At 39.7% G+C, this 19,314-nt stretch overlaps 1 protein-coding gene across 5 annotated transcripts in view; it reads left to right on the top strand.

Annotated features, from left to right (window-relative positions):
• WDR89 (WD repeat domain 89) overlaps positions 1 to 19,314 on the top strand; it is a 49,109-nt gene that overhangs the window by 2,486 nt on the left and 27,309 nt on the right. For 2 of the 5 annotated variants that reach the window (XM_061429081.1, XM_061429084.1), the window contains exon 2: positions 17,600 to 17,664. The exons of 1 other annotated variant lie outside the window; for it this stretch is intronic. The gene's annotated coding sequence lies outside the window, so the exon portion shown is untranslated. Of the gene's footprint in view, positions 1 to 17,599; positions 17,725 to 19,314 lie in introns of all 5 variants that reach the window. 2 more of the 5 variants (XM_061429080.1, XM_061429082.1) reach the window with 1 other exon arrangement.

Here is a 19,314-nt window from a genome sequence, read left to right as displayed (position 1 = left end):
AGACAGGTCAGGTGGTCTGGTATTCCCATCTCTTTCAGAATTTTCCACAGTTTGTTGTGATCTACACAATCAAAGACTTTGGAATAGTCGATAAAGCAGAAATAGAGGAAGTTCATGGTTCATGTACTATTGAAACCTGGCTCGGAGAATTTTGAGCATTCCTTCACTAGTATGTGAGATGAGTGCAATTGTGCGGTAGTTTTAATATTCTTTGGCATTGCCTTTCTTTGGGATTGGAATGAAAACTGACCTTTTCCAGTCCTGTGGCCACTGCTGAGTATTCCAAATTTGCTGGCATATTGAGTACAACGTTTTCACAGCATCATCTTTTAGGATTTGAAATAGCTCAACTGGAATTCCATCACCTCTACTAGCTTTGTTTGTAGTGATGCTTCCTAAGGCCCACTTGACTTTGTATTCCAGGATGTCTGGCTCTAGGTGAGTGATCACAGCATTGTAGTTATCTGGGTCATGAAGATCGTTTTTGTATAGTTCTTCTGTGTGTTGCTGCCACCTCAATATCTTCTGCTTCTGTTAGGTCCATAGCATTTTTGTTCTTTATTGTGCCTATCTTTGCATGAAATGTTCCTTTGGTATCTCTAATTTTCTTGAAGAGATCTCTAGAATTTCCCATTCTATTATTTTCCTCTATTTCTTTGTGCTGAGGAAGGTTTTCTTATCTCTCCTCACTATTCTTTGGAACTCTGCATTCAAATGGGTATATCTTTCCTTTTCTCCTTTGCCTTTAGCTTCTCTTCTTTTCTCAGCTATTTGTTTGGCCTCCTCAGACAACCATTTTGCCTTTTTGCGTTTCTTTTTGTTGGGAATGGTCTTGATCACTGCCTCCTGTACAATGTCACGAACCTCTGTCTGTAGTTCTTCAGGTACTCTTGTCTCTCAGACCTAATCCCTTGAATCTATTTGTCACTTCCACTGTATAATCATAAGGGATTTGATTTAGTTCATACATGAATGGTCTAGTGGTTTCCCACTTTCTTCAATTTCAGTCTGAATTTGAAAATAAGGAGTTCATGATCTGAGCCACAGGCAGCTCTCAATCTTGTTTGTACTGACTGTATAGAGCTTCTCCATCTTTGGCTGCAAAGAATATAATCAATCTGATTTCAGTATTGACCATCTGATAACGTCCATGTGTAGACTCTTCTTTTGTGTTGTTCGAAGAGGGTTTTGCTATGACCAGTGCATTCTCTTGGCAAAATTCTGTCAGCCTTTGCTGTGCTTCATTTTGTACTACAAGGCCAAATTTGCCTGTTATTCCAGGTATGTCTTGACTTCCTACTTTTGCATTCCAGTCCCCTATGATTTGCCAACAAAGGTCTGTCTAGTCAAGGCTATGGTTTTTCCAGTGGTCATCTATGGATGTGAGAATTGGACTGTGAAGAAAGCTGAGGACCAAAGAATTGATGCTTTTGAACTGTGGTGTTGGAGAAGACTCTTGAGAGTCCCTTGGACTGCAAGGAGATCCAACCAGTCCATTCTAAAGGAGATCAGTCCTGGGTGTTCATTGGAAGGACTGATGTTGAAGCTAAAACTTCAGGACTTTGGCCACCTCATGCAAAGAGTTGACTCATTGGAAAAGACCCTGATTTTGGGAGGGATTGGGGGCAGGAGGAGACGGGGATGACAGAGGATGAGATGTCTGGATGGCATCACCGACTTGATGCACATGAGTTTGGGTGAACTCCTTGAGTTGGGAGGACAGGGAGTTGGTGATAGACAGGGAGGCCTGGCATGCTGTGATTCATAGGGTCGAAAAGAGTTGGACACGACTGAGCAACTGAACTGAACTGATGATGAAAAGGACATCTTTTTTGGGTGTTAGTTCTAGAAGGTCTTGTAGGCAGATAATCCACCTAGAGAATCCAGAGTAATCCGTCAATCTCAAGATCCTTAGTTTAATTACAGAATCCCTTTAACTTGTAAAGAAACATTCATAGGTTCCAGGAATTAGAGAAAGGATGTTCTGGGGGTGCATTATTTTGGTTGCCACAAAGGGTATAAAGAAGGATAAAACAGGTTCTGTACTAGTGCAGCGTGAAGACCAGTAGGATATGCTGAAAGAAAAAATATTAAGTGACTTCTGGATTGCTGTGAAAAGATCCTTCTTAGTTACCATAGTTTGGTGCTTCAGCTTTTCTACTGGGGAATAGAAGAGGTAAATGAGTATTCCTGTGATAATGTGAATACAAAGCCTGAATTAATCCCTTAGAAAAGTGAAATTTCTTTGAATTCTAGTCTGCCGTAAAAGTTCGTGTGAGTTTTGCATTCAATTTCATAGTATTTGTGTTTGATACTGTGTTGAACTGTTGCCATATCATAACCTTGCTGTTCTAGGGAGAATAGAGTTTATTTTGTAGCTTCTTATAGCCAGTTTACTGTAGTCATAGGTGTGTCCCCTAGTTTAAGAAGCGTAACCTCAGAAGACGGAGATGTATTCAAAGGAAGTCAGTAAAGACTGAGTCTCATTCCTCCTAAGGCTGGAATATGCGTGAGTCTTCATGGAGACCTGGACTGATAGTCCCTCATCATTAATTCCCTCCAGTCCCCCCAGCAAGGAGACAGTAGCTCTGACGACTTCAGTTTTTACTCATATCTTCAGAAGGTAACAATCTGTTGCTCTCATGTCTGGTTGGAATTAATAATTCTCAAGAGACAGAATCTGATGAGTGTGTTACCATCCAAGTATAGATATATTGGAATAAGATAATACATGAAAGAACTCAGCTCCAAGTAGTCATTCAGTATTCAAGAACTCAGTTCAGTTCAGTTTAGTCGCTCAGTCGTGGACCCCAGGGACTGTAGCATACCAGGCTTCCCTGTCCATCAGCAACACCCATTCCCTTCTTCAAGAGGTCTTCCTGACCCAGGGATTGAAACTCGGTCTCCTGCATTGCAGGCAGATTCGTTACTGTCTGAGCCACCAGGGAAGCCCAAGTCCTTTTTAAGCTGGCTCCCTTCCTTTGCCATCATCAAATCCATAGGAAAAAAATCTCACATCCTTTGCCCTGAAAATAATGCATTGTAGTACAGCCATTTATCCTTGTTCTGTTTGAGCAGGTATCCAGCCACAGTCTCTTGGACCTTTCCAGGCATGGCTCTTGTTTCAACAGTTAGCAGGGTACCAGATCAAGGTCTGAGCTACTCTCATAAAAATGGGCATGAAGAAAAAATTCCACAGTATTTTTCCACAAATAACTTATTCCAAAAATGAATTTTTCAGCTTCTTTTGTGCTTTTATTCTTTAAAATGCATGTCATGCTACTGATTACAAAATTAGTTTTAGGCTACCTTCTTTGCAAGTCCAGTGTGAGTGGTCTGCTTCCTAACTTAGGACTGTGAGGGCATAGTACACAGTCTTAGACTCTAATATATTTTTGTATACTTAAGGTACAGTTTATTGGGTATTTTCTTGGGAATTTTAACTGATTTTTAAAAAAAAAATCTCCCAGTAGTTTGAATTTTTAAAAAAATCCAAACCTAAGGTATTTCACTTAGGAGAAGGAAATGGCAACCCACTCCAGTATTCTTGCCTAGAGAATCCCGTGGACAGAGGAGCCTGGTGGGCTGCTGTCCATAGGGTTGTACGGAGTCAGACATGACTGACACAACTTAGCATGCATGCAACATATTTCCCTTACTAAATGTTTCTCTTTGGTTCACTGGTCTTCTAGAGAAGAAAATGGCAACCCACTCCAGTACTCTTGCCTGGAGAATCCCATGGACGGAGAAGCCTGGTAGGCTACAGTCCACAGGGTCGCAAAGAGTCGGACACGACTGAGCGACTTCACCAGTCTTCTCTGTTTCTTTGCCCTATAGTAATTCACATGAAATAAATATAGAGGAATGAATATTTTTGAAACTGTCTTTGAAACTGATAATCTCTGGGAAGCTAACATTTAAGTGATTGAGATGAATGATAGAAGTGTTATTTTTTTTTTAATCCTAGAAAATAGTAGTATTGTAGAGTTACATTATTTCACATTTATGCATTTAAAATTGGTTTTATTTAGCTTTATTTTATTTATTTTTTATTTTGTGGCCATGGCATGCAGTAGATGAGATCTTAGTTCCCCTGCTTTAGAAGCGTAGAATCTTAACCACTAGGTCACCAGGGAAGTCCTCGCTTCGCTTTAAATGCAGATTTTTCTTGGGTTCCAAGTTTATTTTAGCTAAACTAACTAGTTCATCATTTCAGTTGGAGAACTTGTACATCATACAATAATGAGATTTTTAGCAAATAGACCATAAAACTTCATTATATTTTCTACTGTACCTTTTCCAACTTTTCTTGGCTATAAAGCAACTTGAAAAGTATAAAGCTTAAAATTTTGGCAGCATAATGTGATAAAAGAAGCACTTGGAGTCAGATCTATCTAGGCCGTGTTAACTATTTAACTTCTCTGAGCTTCTGTTTACTTATTAAAATAAGGATAATAAAGATAATAAGGATATTTGTCCTATTTCAGGGTTGTGAGAAGTAGATGAAATGACAAATACTGTAGTACTTAGAAAAATACTGGTTCTTTCATAAAATAGATTATATTAAGTATCGGTAGTGCCTGTAAAGAGTTGAAATATAACACTAATTCTATTGTGAACTCCACTAGTTCATGTGATTTTTGAGATTTTGCTGTTTCATAAGTTGACTGGACCAAAATACAATAAAAATGCTGTCTGTCAAGTCTTTTAAGTTAATATTAGTGTTAGTTAATATTTGTCTCCAAATTTCATTGCTTTGCTAACAGTAGAATTTCATAGGAAAATTAAAAGCATCCTCTGTGCCATTATAGTTAAAATTGTTTCTCTGGTAGTAGATTAGTTTCTCATATCAGTTAATATATTTCTTTTACATGGTCTTTGTATTGGTATATATACTGAGGTAAGTGATGGTGCCATTCTCTCTGTGGACATTCATTCTGATCATTATTACTTTTTATTGGCTTTAAAAAAAAAGAATTTCAGTATTTCTTTTTTATTATTATTACTTAATTGGAGGAAAATTGCTTTGCAATGTTGTGTTGCTTTCTGCCGTACAACAATGTAATTTAGCCATAACTATATGTATATATCCGGAGAAGGCGATGGCACCCCACTCCAGTACTCTTGCCTGGAAAATCCCATGGACGGAGGAGCCTGGTGGGCTGTAGTCCATGGGGTCGCAAAGAGTCAGACACGACTGAGCGACTTCACTTTCACTTTTCACTTTCATGCATCGGAGAAGGAAATGGCAACCCACTCCAGTGTTCTTGCCTGGAGAATCCCAGGGATGGGGGAGCCTGGCGGGCTGCTATCTATGGGGTCGCACAGAGTCGGACACGACTGAAGCGACTTAGCAGCAGCAGCAGCATATATATATATCACCTCCTCCTTGAGCCTCCCTCCTGCCCACCCCCATCCCACCTTTGTAGGTCATTGCCGGGGACCAGCCCCGGCTGAACCAGGGTATTCGAAGGAGAGACGGCGTAGGCGAAGATCAGGAAACAATTGCTTAATTAAATGTTAATTAAGGATATAAAGAGTAATAGAATGAGGATAGCTCAGTAAAGTTCAGTGGAGAAAAGAGGCTGAAATAAGGATAGCTCAGTGAGGAAATTCAGTGGAGAAAAGAGGCTGAATAATTCAGCCAGAAGGTAAGAGAAAGAACGACATGGTGAGACCAAGTTTCGGTGAACAAGGCCCGTACTTTATTTTTCAAAGTAGTTTTTATACCTTAAGTTATGCACAGAGGATAATGGGGGAAGGGGTAGAGTCAGGCAGCAAGCCAGGCTTTCTTCCTGCAAACTTATCATATGCAAAAGCTTAGGTGATTTGCATCATCTTCTGGCCCAGAGGCCTGTTAACATTTTAAGACCTTTTCTTCAGAAAACTTATTTTTCTCTAAAGGTGATTGGTCAGGAGCCACCCTCCAAAAGCATTAGATAAAGTTGCATTCCTGCAGAGCAAAGGTGTGGTGGGCTACAACAAGAAAAAGAATTAACTCAAGGGTCCCAGGTTACAAACATTAAAGCTACTATTTACACCAATTATATTAATCAATACACTGCCAGGGACACAGCAGGTAAGGGATATGGAAACTTAGCAGCAAACATTGGCCCAACAAGTGAAAATCCCTTCACCAATACAATTTCTAATCAATCTTTTAACTACTCAAAAGAATCTGTGTTTAGACAGTTTAGGACATCTCCTGCCTCTCACAGTTGGGAGGCTCCGAACAATCACACGAGGCCAGAAAAACCTATTCAGGCAGGCTAGAGGATTTCCAAAGGAGTTTGTAGGTTAAACACTGTCACACCCAGGAATTATTAACTGGAGCTGTAAGCTAACTTTTTTCAGAGAGGTAGTGGGGGACAGCCCCCCGTAAAGTCAGAGGTGTAGGTGAAAGCACAAAGCAGAAAGTAGGCAGACTCTGGTTTTGGGGGGGTCATCACAGAGCAGCAGTCTGGGCTCCCTGTATTACACAGCAGCTTCTCACCAGCTATCTGTTTCACATATGGTCATCTATGTATGTTGATGTTACATTCTCCATTCATCCCACCCTTTCCTTCCCACACTGCGTCCACAAGTCCATTCTCTATATCTGCATCACTGTTCCTTCACTGCATATAGGTTCATTGATACCATTTTTCTAGATTCTATGTATATGAGTTAATATGCGATATTTGTTTTTCCCTTTCTGACTTACTTTACCCTGTATAACAAGCTCCAGGTTCATCCACCTCACTAGAACTGACAAATGTGCTCCTTTTTATGGCTGAATAATATTCCATTGTATATATGTACCACAACTGCTTTATCCATTCACCCTTTGATGAACATCTATTTTGCTTCCATGTCCTAGCTATTGTAAATAGTGCTGCCATGAACGTTGGGGTACGTGTGTTTTTTTCAGTTATGATTTTCTCAGGGTATATGCCCAGTAGTGGGATCAGTGGGTCATATGGTAGTTTGGGGCTTCTCAGGTGATGCAGTTGTTAAAGAATCCACCTTCAGTGCAGGAGACTCAAGAGACTCTTTTCCTGGGCAGAAAAGATCCCTTAGAGAAGGAAGTGAGAACCTATTCCAGTATTCTTTCCTGGAAAATTCCATGGACAGAGGAGGCTGGCGGGCTGCACTTGATAGGGTCGCATAGCACTGGACATGACTGAGCATGTATGCACATGTGTAGTTCTATTCCTAGTTTTTTAAGGAATCTCCATACTGTTCTGCATAGTGACTGTATCGATTTACATTCCTACCAACAGTGCAAGAGAGTTTCCTTTTCTCCACATCTTCTCCAGCATTTATTCTTTATAGATTTTTTAATGATGGTCATTCTGACTGGTGTGAGGTGATACCTCATTGTAGTTTTGATTTGCATTTCTCCAATAGTGATGTTGAGCATCTTTTCATGTTTTATTGGCCATCTGTAGGTCTCTTTGGAGAAATGTCTGTTTAGGTCTGCTCATTTTTTGATTGGGCTGTTAATTTTTCTGATATTGAGCTGTATGAGCTGCTTATGTATTTTGGAGATTAATCCTTTGTCAGTTGTTTCACTTGCAATTATTTTCTCCCATTCTGAGGGTTGTCTTTTAATCTTGCTTATTGTTTCCTTTGCTGTGCAAAAGCTTTCAAGTTTAATTAGGTTTCATTTGTTTAATTTTATTTCCATTATTGTAGTTCAGTTCAGTTCAGTCCCTCAGTCGTGTCCGACTATTTGCAACCCCATGAACCAAAGCACGCCAGGCCTCCCTGTCTATCACCAACTTCCGGAGTCCACCCAAACCCGTGTCCATTGAGTCGGTGATGCCATCCAACCATCTCATCCTCTGTCGTCCCCTTCTCCTCCTGCCCTCAATCTTTCCCAGCATCAGGGTCTTTTCAAATGAGTTAGCCCTTTGCATCAGGTGGCCAAAGTATTGGAGTTTCAGCTTCACCATCAGTCCCTCCAGTGAACACCCAGGGCTGATCTCCTTTAGGATGGACTAGTTGGATCTCCTTGCAGTCCAAGGGACTCTCAAGAGTCTTCTCCAACACCACAGTTCAAAAGCATCAATTCTTTGGCGCTCAGCTTTCTTCACAGTCCAACTCTCACATCCATACATGACCACTGGAAAAACCATAGCCTTGACTAGACAGATCTTTGTTGACAAAGTAATGTCTCTGCTTTTTAATATGCTGTCTAGGTTTGTCATAACTTTCCTTCCAAGGAGTAAGCGTCTTTTAATTTCATGGCTGCAATCACCATCTGCTGGAGAAGGCAATGGCACCCTACTCCAGTACTCTTGCCTGGAAAAATCCCATGGACGGAGGAGCCTGGTAGGCTGTAGTCCATGGATCACTAAGAGTCGGACACGACTGAGTGACTTCACTTTCACTTTTCATTTTCATGCATCAGAGAAGGAAATGGCAACCCACTCCAGTGTTCTTGCCTGGACAATCCCAGGGATGGGGGAGTCTGGTGGGCTGCCGTCTATGGGGTCGCACAGAGTTGAACACAACTGAAGTGACTTAGCAGCAAGAGCAGCTGCTGCTGGTGGGCTGCCATCTATGGGGTCACACAGAGTCGAACACAACTGAAGCGACTTAGCAGCAGCAGCAGCAGCAATCACCATCTGCAGTGATTTTGGAGCCCAGAAAAATAAAGTCAGCTACTGTTTCCACATCTATTTGCCATGAAGTGATGGGACTGGATGTCAAGATCTTAGTTTTCTGAATGTTGAACTTTAAGCCAACTTTTTCACTCTCCTCTTTCACTTTCATCAAGAGGCTCTTTAGTTCTTCTTTACTTTCTGCCATAAGGGTGGTGTCATCTGCATATCTGAGGTTATTGATATTTCTCCCGGCAATCTTGATTCCAGCCTGTGCTTCTTCCAGCCCAGCGTTTCTCATGATGTACTCTGTATAGAAATTAAATAAGCAGGGTGACAATATACAGCCTTGACGTACTCCTTTTTCTATTTGGAACCAGTCTGTTGTTCCATGTCCAGTTCTAACTGTTTCTTCCTGATCTCCATATAGGTTTCTCAGGAGGCAGGTCAGGTGGTCTGGCATTCCCATCTCTTTCAGAATTTTCCACAGTTTATTGTGATCCACACAGTCAAAGGCTTTGGCATAGTCAATAAAGCAGAATTATTGTAGAAGGTGGGTCAAAGAGGATCTTGCTGTGATTTATGTCAAAGAGTGTACTGCCTATGTTTTTCTCTAAGAGCTTTATTGTTTCTGGTTTTACATTTAAGTCTAATCCGTTTTGAGTTTATTTTTGTGTATGGTGTTCTGAAGTGTTCTAGTTTCATTCTTCTACATGTAGTTGTCTTGTTTTCCTAGGACCACTTATTGAAGAGTGGTCCTATCTTTTCTCCATTGTATAGTCTTGCCTCCTTTGTCAAAGACAGGGTGCCCATAGGTGTGTGGGTTTATCTCTGGGCTTTCTATCTTGTTCCATTGGTCTATATTTGAGTCTATGTTTCTGTTTTTGTCCCAGTACCATACTGTCTTGATGACTATAGCTTTGTAATATAATCTGAAGTCAAGAAGTTTGAGTCCTCCAGCTCCATTTTTCTTTCTCAAGATTACTTTAGCTATCTGGGGTGTTTTGTGTTTCCGTACAAATTGTGAAATTGTTTGTTCTAGTTCTGTGAAAAATTCCCTTTGGTAGTTTTGACAGGGATTGTATTGAATCTGTAGGTTGCTTTGAGTAGTATAGTCATTCTGACAATATTGATTCTTCCAACCCAAGAGCATGGTATATCTCTCCATCTGTTCATGTCATCTTTTATTTCTTTCAACACTGTCTTACAGTTTTCTGCATACAGGTCTTTTGTCTCTTTGGGTAGGTTTATTCCCAAGTATTCTTTTTGTTGCACTGGTGAATGGGATTGTTTCCTTATTTCCCTTTCTGATTTTTCATTATTAGTATATAGGAATGCAAAGGATTTCTGTGTATTAATTTTATATCCTATGACTTTACTGTATTCATTGATTAGCTCTAGTAATTTTCTGGTTGCATCTTTAGGGTTTTTTTACATATAGTATCATGTCATCTGCAAATATCACCGTTTCTTAAATTTCAACAGAGCTAGTGAGGTTAAGAGCACAGATTCTTAAACCAAACTACCTGAGTTGAATACTGGCTCCAATTATAACTACTTTATAGGCTGTTAGGAGAGTTAAATGAGTAAATATTTGTGAAGTGCTTGAAACAGTGCCTGACACACACTATTTTTTTTTAATTTATTTATTTTAATTGGAGGCTAATTACTTTACAACATTGTATTGGTTTTGCCATATATTGATGTGAATCAGCCACGGGTATACATGTGTTCCCCATCCTGAACCCCCTCCCACGTCCCTCCCCATCCCATTCCTCTGGGTCATCCCAGTACACCAGCCCTGAGCACCCTGTCTCATGCATCAAACCTGGACTGGTGATCTGTTTCACATATGATAATATACATGTTTCAGTGCTATTCTCTCAAATCATCCCACCCTCACCTTCTCCCACAGAGTCCAAAAGACTGTTCTGTACATGTGTGTCTCTTTCGCTGTCTCGCATATAGGGTCATCGTTACCATCTTTCTAAATTCCATATATATGCGTTAGTATACTGTATTGGCTGACACACACTATTAAGTAAATTCCTTCCTTGATGATTTTATTCATATATCATTCATCAAGTATTAATGTGAAATACTAGCAACAAGAGAAGAAGCTCTAGATGATGGCTTATATTTTAAATTATATCTTGTACCTGACATTATTTTAAATCTTTCTTTAAGCCTATAAATACTTGGAAATTTGCACATCTAGGCATCTAAAATTGGCACTGGATTTCACATCATTGATATTACCACTGTCTTTTTAAAAACTTCCTTAGTATGAAGATTTTCCACATATATATGCTTTAAATATTTTAACTATATGTCACTTGGTTGTATGAATTCATTTTTGTTAGTGCCAGCACCACTTTATATTAAACTGTTTATTTTTAATTTGGCTACGCTGGGTCTTCATTGCAGCATGCAAGATCTTTTAGTTGCAGCATGTGGGATCCAGTTCCCTGACCAGGGATTGAACCCAGGCCCCCTGCACTGGGAGCACAGAGTCTTAGCCACTGGACTTCCAGGGAAATCCTGAATGGCCATTTTAAAATGCTTTGTGAAATATGTTCTTTATATAATTTGAGAGGTAGTATAAGGAAGTATTTAAGACTGTGGACTCTGAAGCCAGATTTGAGTTCCAGTCCCTGTTCTACATTTGTGAGCTGAGTGACCTTTGGCATGTCACCTACCCTTTCAAGCTTTACTTCCTAATTATAAAATAGGGAAAGTAAGCGTATCTACATTGTAGGGTTGTCTGGGAGGGCAAATGAGATATTCATATAAGGCATTTAGAACAGTGCCTGGATTATAGCACGAGTTCAGTCTATCCTTAGTTACTGTTAATGTCACTGATGTATACAGAAGAATTGGTAAACACAGTAAGTAGAAATGTGAGGATTCTGTGAATTACTGAGGGTCACATGAAAAAAAGAAAAAAGTAAGGCCCCTCACTTCTAGTGCAGATGTTTTCCCATGAAAAGAATGTCTCCTTTTCTAACATTAACACCTTTTTGCTCACACATAATGACTAGGTACATCCAAGAGACATGTTCCTTCATTTTCCATTGTGTTTCCAACTCTTGGCTGCTTGTTAGAGTATTTTTATCTTGGTTCTAATTCTGTCAGACTGCTTCTCCATGAATCCTTCAGTCCTGCAGCATGCATGACAAGCATCTATTTTCAAGAAAGGAGAATAGATATTGAAACTAAATTTTTCATAATGGTTAGTTTATTTTAAAACATTTGACTTCATTAGCCTTTCGTTAATTTGTATTTCATGTAGCACTGAATTATTTTTGCAGAGCTATTTTATTCTTTCTAAACTTACCCTCCACTCCCCCCCCCCGAAATTATAAAGTCGAACTGAAGTTATTTCTTAGGAACTAAGAAAGGAGCTTGAAAAGCACACAAATACCCTGAGCCATTCTAAAAATAGGAAAGATGCAATTTGTGAATCATCAGTTTATTTTTTTTAATTTTGAAAGATTATAATTTGGATGTATTTTTTTGGCATCAAAAACATGTTTATATCATATGAGCAAAGCAAGTAGTATTTAGTGCTTTATACTGGAATTTTGAATTTTTTTGATCCTGTAACCTGTTTTGTGAAGGAAGAGTTGCATCTTGAACATATTTGCTCCGAATTTGGGTGTGTAGGACTAGTTATTAAATTACATTCAAATCATCAGGTGTTTGTTCGCTAAATACTTTCTACATATAGAGTGATGTTCCTAAATCCCAGCCCGTTCTTCAGTTGTGCTTTCATGGTGCTTTCTAGGAGGTCGAGTGAATTGACCTCAAAACTGTGGTTATGGGTTGTTGTTGTTGTTGTTGTTTTAATCAATATTGATAAGATTATTACTATTTAATTTCTCTAGAAAGGGGATAGCTGCTTCTAAAGGTTGGTCTGTGTGTATGTGTGTTTCCCGTCTTTGGCTGTCATTGTTTTACATCTGCGGGTAGTTCCTTATCTTTGCCACCTTGTCTGCCTCTCTTGAGTGTGTTTCGTATCTGTTTGTGTTTTTACACTCCTCTCATGGGAAGTAGGATTTCCTGAGGCATGCTGTGGAGTTAGTCTCTAGCTGATAAAAGATTGATATTAGAGAACTGAAAAATATAGTTCCTGTCCTTAAGAAATTTATACTTTATACTGGGAAAGAAGCAAATATAAATATATAACACATACAACTAGGGATAAATAACATCTTAGTATATTTAGTATGTGATTGCTAAATGAGTAACAGTTGATATTTTGGCATTCAGAGTAAGTAGAAACACTTTAGGTTAAGAAGGATTTTGTAGTACTGGTGAACTTTTAGCTGGATCTTAAAGCATGATCAAGATAACTCAAAATGATGTAGGATTCTTGGGAAGAGTAGCAACTCTTTTAGCAGCTGTATTGTGGAGAAAATATTTTGCCTATTAAAATGTTGAGTCTAGGGTTGCTATAAAATACATTGTGTAATTCACATGTTCAAATGTCTGCAGCCCATGTGAAACAACAATAGAACATATGTCATACTTTATGAAAATTATTCAGTTTTATGAACTTAAATGTTTGTGAAATCATATATCTGCTTTTATTTCTGATATACTGAATGTCAATATTTTTTACAAGATGAAGTTGGCATCTAAGAATAAAACGCTTACATGCTGTTTCTCCTGTGAGAAGTAAGAAATTTTCCCATTCTTGCCATCTTTGTTCAGGAGTCAGTTAGCTGTTGAATCAAGTGTTTCCTGTCATGCTCCGTATCAGGCACGGAGGAAGTTACTGTAGTTGCAGATGAGAGGTAATGGAAAGCAGGAAGACAGTGGCAGGGCAAACAGTGAGGACGTGGGTGTGAAGGGCGATTTTCAAGGTAGGCTGTATTAGCTGGTGGAATCTTGTCCTTGGCCTCCCTTTAATCAAAGGTAATTCTGAGATTTTTTTTAACAGAGATGAAGAATATATGTTTGAGTTACATTTTCAGTATATTTAATTTCAAGTTTTAGCAATATGTTCAGGGGTAGAGGTCTAGGCAGACATTAGAAAAACAGGATTAGAATTTTGAAGAGAGATCAGTGTTGAGGATAAAAGCTAGGAGTTCACATAGAGGTAGTAATTTATATTGCCAGAGGAAGAGAGGAAAAGAACAACTAAGAAAGTCTTAGTTGTCCTGGGAGCAGTTTAAATATCTTCTGTTTAGAGACTTTGTAGTTAAGTCCTGAATGATGTTTTTTGTCATTCTCTAATTTTTGCAGCTGTTGCTTTTTTTCTTAATTAATTAAATTGGAGGCTAATTACTTTACAATATTGTGATGGGTTTTGCCATACATCAACATGAATTAGCCACAGGTGCACATGTGTCCCCCCCCCCATCCTGAACCCCCCTCCCGCCTCCCTCCCCACCCCATCCCTCTGGGTTCTCCCAGAACACTGACTTTGAGTACCCTGCTTCACGCATTGAACCTGCACTGGCTGTCTGTTTTAAATATGGTAATATACATGTTTCAATGCTATTTTCTCAAATCATCACACCCTCATCTTCTCCCACATAGTCCAAAAATCTGTTCTTTACATTTGCATCTCTTTTGCTGTCTTGCATATAAGGTCATTGTTATTGTCTTTCTAAATTCCATACATATGCATTAATATACTGTATTGGTATTTCCTTTTCTGACTTACTTCACTCTGTATAATAGGCTCCAGTTTCATCTATCTCTTTAGAACTGACTCAAATGCATTCTTTTTTTTATAGCTGAGTAGTATTCCATTGTGTATATGTACCACAACTTCCGTATCCATTCATGTACTGATGGACATCTGCTGCTGCTGCTGCTAAGTCACTTCAGCTGTGTCTGACTCTGTGCGACCCCATAGACGGCAGCCCATCAGGCTCCACTGTCTCTGGGATTCTCCAGGCAAGAACACTGGAGCATGTTGCCATTTCCTTCTCCAGTGCATGAAAGTGAAAAGTGAAAGTGAAGTCGCTCAGTCGTGTCCAACTCTTAGCGACCCCATGGACTGCAGCCTACCAGGCTCCTCCGTCCATGGGATTTTCCAGGCAAGAGTACTGGAGTGGGGTGCCATTGCTTTCTCTGGATGGACATCTAGGTTGCTTCTGTGTCCTAGCTATTGTAAACAGCGCTACAATGAACAATGAGGTACATGTGTCTCTTTCAATTCTGCTTTCTTTGTGCACCTGTTGCTTAATGGTGCTAATCATTGGTGCCAAGAGCAAAGTAGGCAAGTATTAAAAAAGAATTTGATAGTTTAAGTCCAAGCTAAATGTTTCATGTTTCAGTTCAGTTCAGCCACTCAGTCGTGTCTGACTCTTTGCAACCCCATGAATTGCAGCACGCCAGGCCTCCCTGTCCATCATCAACTCCTGGAGTTCACTCAAACTCATGTCCATCGAGTTGGTGATGCCATCCAGCCATCTCATCCTCTGTCGCCCTCTTCTCCTCCTGCCCCCAATCCCTCCCAGCATCAGAGTCTTTTCCAGTGAGTCAGCTCTTCACATAAGGTGGCCAAAGTACTGGAGTTTCAGCTTTAGCATCATTCCTTCCAAAGAAATCCCAGGACTGATCTCCTTTAGAATGGACTGGTTGGATCCCCTTGCAGTCCAAGGGACTCTCAAAGAGTCTTTTCCAGCACCACAGTTCAAAAGCATCAATTCTTTGGCACTCAGCTTTCTTCACAGTCCAACTCTCACATCCATGTTTAGTAAAGTTAAAATTGACAGTACATTATTTTCAGTCCTTTTTATCCTTCACATCAGATCTATATAGTAAGTGTGGAATTTTTTGTCTCTTAATATCCGGCTTTTGCAGGATGATTCAAGAATTACTCCTTCTGTTGGTTATTTCTCTGATATCAGGATCTTTCACTGTGTTCAGAAAAAAGGAAATGAGTTTAGAACTTAACTACGTTCTTATCTTCCTGTGATATGGCACAGAGTGATTAAGAGCATTGGTCTGTCCTATTGAATCTTTACACAAACATAAAACTATAAATATTTATGTTTAAGGGTTTTTACCACTCTTTTGATTTCTATTTCAACAGATCCCTTTTGGCCATTCACCTAATTTAGAGTAATAAATAGTGAACCTAGACTTTGAAATGTAAAAGATGTCTTTAACTATCAATTTATAAATATTTATAAAATATAGCCTTTTGTATGAGAGATATGGTGACATGATTATAAGCTCTCCAGTATCAGGAAGCCTCATTCTGGCTTAATCTTAAGTACTGATTAACAGTGGAAATTAAAAGAATGTTAAGGTGTTCTTCCCCCAGTATGTATATTCAATTTCATGTCAGTTGTCATGGTTAATCATGGGCTTCCCAGGTACTGCTAGTGGTAAAGAACCCACCTGCTAATGCAGGAAACAAGAGACACAGGTTCCATCCCTGGGTCTGGAAGATCCTCTGGAGGAGGGCATGGCAACCCACTCCAGTATGCTTGCCTGTAGAATCCCATAGACAGAGGGGCCTGGCAGACTATGGTCCATTGGGTCACAAAGAGACACGACTAAAGTGACTTAGCACAAACACATTGTTAACAGCATGGGTGTGTGTGTGTGTGTGTGTGTGTGTGTTTGTATATGTGTGTAAAATCTAATAAGTTATTCTGCAAGTTTATCATTTGACATTTGCATTTCTTTGAAATTTTCTATGCTGACACTTACTAGTCTTATGGGCCAGCCATCATTTTGATCACTTAATATGTAGTAGTTAATTTGTATCTTACAACAACCCTAATAGGTTGTCTTATAACAACCCTATTAGGTTGGAACTGTTAACCCCTGTTTAAAGATTAGAAGCTAAAACACATAGCTAGTGAAGCCAGAATTTGAACCTTGACAGTCTGGCAGTATACTCATCCTCTTAACTATTGTACAGTATCTATTTCTCTAAGTCTCAGTTTCCTCACCTAAAGGGCAGTAATAAAAAGATTATTTTTTAGAGTTACTGATTGGTAGGACTAAATAAAGCAATGCTTGTGAAGAGACTGATTTAGGATCCTAGATATTAATGATCAGTTAATACTTATTTGGCTACTTTTTTTGGGTTCTTCTGTTTCTTTTTTCTTTGTCTCCTTTAGAGTTTTTATTTTTCCTCTGCCCATTTCTTTTAACTGGTGTTTCAGGGTTCCATTCTTGACTTGCTGTTGTATATCATTCTGTATAATTCCCCTTCAGGAGGTTCATCCACTTCCCTAGTTTTTAACTACTGCCTACTTCCTGTAGGTCAGTGATCCAATTCTATACTTTCCTCCTGATGTATCCAAATGTCTGCTGTACATCCTCCTTTGCCTACCCCCCACATGTCCTTCCAGCTTGACTTGGATAAAACTATAAAAGGTTTTAATCTAAAATGAAACTAAAGGATATGAAATGGAGAATCTCACACGTTAGCTCTCAGAACAGTGAAACTTGAACACTAAGAGACTGATTTTCCATAAATGCCTGATTTATAAAAGATTGAAACTTAACCTCTCACCAATGAATTGCTCCCCATCTTTGAGCCAGTTAACTCTGCATGGCTCCTAATTGGGCTCTCCCCTTTCACACTCCTTGCCCATGAATGCAACCCATTCTTAACCTTCTTCAGTGGACTCACCTATAGCTCACTGCAGCTGCATGTCCTGAATTACAATATCTCTGCTGCTGCTGCGGCTAAGTCACTTCAGTCGTGTCCGACTCTGTGCGACCCCATAGACAGCAACCCACCAGGCTCCCCCGTCCCTGGGATTCTCCAGGCAAGAACACTGGAGTGGGTCGCTATTGCCTTCTCCGAATATCTCTGCTACTCCAGAATAAACTGGATTTTTGGTATCTCGTGAAGAAGGGAATGGCAATCCACTCCAGTGTTCTTGCCTGGAGAATTCCATGAACGGGGTGGGGAGCCTGGCAGGCTACAATCCATGGAATCACAAAGAATCAGACATGACTGAGTGACTAACATACACACACATTTGGTATCTTGAGTTTGCCTCAGCTTACCTCTTTTCTTTTAGGTTGACCTTACATGGTGTCATAAGTGGAATCTGAAGGCACCAACCACTTGAACCTCTGGAGTCAAGTGAGTTTCCTGTACTTGAGTCCTTTGCACTGTTAGCTTCTGTGAGCCATTCTAACTTTGGTAAGTCTCCTCAGAGCTCAAGCTGCCTTCTTTTGTTTGAGCTCTCCTACTTTATTCAGGATCTAGATAAAGACAGCTTGCCCTTCTGGTAAGTACTCTTGTTTCTGATAATTGTATCTAGTCATCTGAATGTACTAAAGGTACATTTAGTATTGAATGTACTAAAGTACCCCCCCCCCGCCCCCCGCCTGCAACAACCACCACCTTGAGGGATCCTAGCCAGTTTTATGTTAAAAAAATTTATGGTCTTTCCTCATGTGCATGTTTGACTAAATAGACCAGTTTTACTAAGGATAACGCAGAACTCCAATGGCCATTATGTGGAAACTTTGATCTCTGCAAACTTGTTTTCTTTGAACTAAGTTAGAAGACCATGGCTACAATATTAAGCAATCTGAGTAGGATAGTTATTTTAGTTGGTATCTAGAGGCTACTAAATGTTCAGGATTCTAAAATTGCCTCCTTATTGTTTCTAAATTAACCGAAGCAAATAAACAACCAAAGATGGATTTAAAAAATCCCAGGTCTCTTCCTCAGTGCTAACTAAGGTCCTTTCTAACCCCACTGTTCCATCTCTATATCTCCCTTTACCCTTCCTGAGTCTCTTCTCTGAATTTACTTTCCTTACCAAACAGAACCCATTAAGACCTTCTTTTTCAAAATTAGACCTTCTGAGGATCCTACTAAAAACTGCCCTAGATTTCCTACACCCCATGGACAAAGGGCAACATAAGGGCTATAATAAAGGATTTCCCCTCGGTAACTGAAGATCCCAATATATTTGCTGAAGAATTCAATGCTGTAACCCAAACCCACCAACCTCATCTCCCTAATCTCTGTTAATTAGTCTACTTGCTTGTTGGAGAAGGTCAAGCCCCACAGTAGATTAAAACTGCAGCTTGGGGAAACCCTGAACAATTTCTAGGGTTTAAGTTAAACCAACCATTAGTCCTTTTATATGGTTAATCTCATGACAGAGCCAAACGGCTACACAAAGCCATCCCTGGAGCCTTCCCAAAACCTGCGGACTGGAATTAAAGTCAGGTATGCATCCAAAAGCCTGCTGAACCCTTCCATGACTATTACAACAATCTCCAAACCATTTCCAAAGGGAATTCCGGACTCCCTATAGCTGTTGAGTCCTCTCAGGTGGCTTTTAATTCCGTATGTATAAATGGCCTACATAAGGACTTATCCTTGTTGGTCAAAAGAACCTGTATCAAAGGGAAGGAGTGTTCACCCCTGACCTTGTCAATCTGGCTAATAAATTAGCTCACACCATATAAGATGACTCCAGAAAGAAAGAAAAAAATGATAACTAAGATTTTGAATCTACAGCACCAATAGATGGAAACTCCAAAGCAAATCCATCCTACAAGAATGTGTCATTATTGTAGAAAACCTGACCAGGGGAAAGGATTGCTACAAATTGAACTCCAAATAGTTACAACCTTCTCAGAACCCTGGCCAAATCCACACCAATGATGGGGCTTCAAGGACACACAGAGACTGTTCCTGTTCTGCCATTAAATAGACTGGGGAAAACTACTCTCCAGATCAGGGACAAATTCCTTACAGTGTAAACTGGCA

Source organism: Bos javanicus, chromosome 10, assembly GCF_032452875.1.
Source record: "Bos javanicus breed banteng chromosome 10, ARS-OSU_banteng_1.0, whole genome shotgun sequence".
NCBI classification, from domain to species: Eukaryota; Metazoa; Chordata; class Mammalia; order Artiodactyla; family Bovidae; genus Bos; species Bos javanicus.
The sequence above is the reverse complement of the archived record's forward strand: the minus strand, read 5'-3'. Positions and strand labels throughout refer to the sequence as shown.